The following is a 309-nucleotide window of genomic DNA, read 5'->3' as shown; positions in this document are numbered from 1 at the left end:
ACTTAGGACCCCTAGCTGGCACTCCCCAGGCCCTAGTTCCCCCTTCTCAGTCTCCATCCCTTCCTCTCCCACAAGGGCCCTGAATGCCCGTGGGTGGGGGTGGGAGATGTGGGTTTCTCCAGGTCCTCCAGGTTGAGGGGAAGTGGGACCCTGAGGTGAGGAAACTCCCTCAGCCCCCTCCTCCTCCTTTCCTAACTCCCTCTCCTCCCTTACTGCCTCACCACCCCCCCTTCCCACCTCCTTCCGCGCTCCTCCTCTCCCTTCCTTTCCCAGGTCTCACCCCATCCCTGCAGTAACCTCTCAGCCCAG

The sequence above is a fragment of the Equus quagga genome, unplaced genomic scaffold, assembly GCF_021613505.1.
Source record: "Equus quagga isolate Etosha38 unplaced genomic scaffold, UCLA_HA_Equagga_1.0 HiC_scaffold_3397_RagTag, whole genome shotgun sequence".
Lineage (NCBI taxonomy): Eukaryota > Metazoa > Chordata > Mammalia > Perissodactyla > Equidae > Equus > Equus quagga.
Note: the sequence above shows the minus strand (reverse complement) of the source record.